Source organism: Rhinopithecus bieti, unplaced genomic scaffold (assembly GCF_001698545.2).
Source record: "Rhinopithecus bieti isolate Rb0 unplaced genomic scaffold, ASM169854v2 scaffold_10132, whole genome shotgun sequence".
NCBI lineage: Eukaryota > Metazoa > Chordata > Mammalia > Primates > Cercopithecidae > Rhinopithecus > Rhinopithecus bieti.
This window is the reverse complement of record NW_016806330.1, coordinates 111017-111713: the sequence shown is the minus strand read 5'-3', so window position 1 is coordinate 111713 and position 697 is coordinate 111017.

Below are 697 nucleotides of genomic sequence, written 5' to 3'. Positions count from 1 at the left end.
TCATGCACATTTGAAAAACCTAGGGCATTTTTTCATTTCCCTCTATTCTGGCCACAAATTCTGAATAACACATTTCAAAACAACCCATGCTTCCAACTACACAGCCATGGATGTGCCATGTAAAACCAAATTGCTTGTGGCTTCTGAGAGGACAAGAGTTTTGGTTCACAAACACACTGTAAAAGGCAGAGGCAGGGCAAAGAAGACTCCCTTTTCTTTAGCCATGTGACTAAGGTAGCACAAAGAATTTCAGCTTCCTTTTTACTCATTGACTTTATTATACTGTATTTCTAGTTAATTAAATTTACAGTCAAATATCCTGTGGTTAGAATTGTAGAAAGAGCATTAGAAGTTCATCTCTTTCCCATACTTTACATATTCTCATGAGGACTGGCAGGCCATCGGTCATAAAAGAAAATATTCTGTGATACTAATTACCATAGAAATTAACTAAAGAGTATGTCCTGGATGCTGGTTTTCCTAAGTACAGATGCAAAGACAAGATTGGTGGTTTCCACAAAGGATGAATAATTGGAGATAAAGAGTTGTCCAGAATTCTCTAGTGCTCTTTTAGAAATATATATATATAAAATGTATATGTAGATATATGTATTTATAGATGTCTATATATACATAGTTATATGTATTATTTCATATATTATATATAAATCTATAATTATATTATATATGAATATTT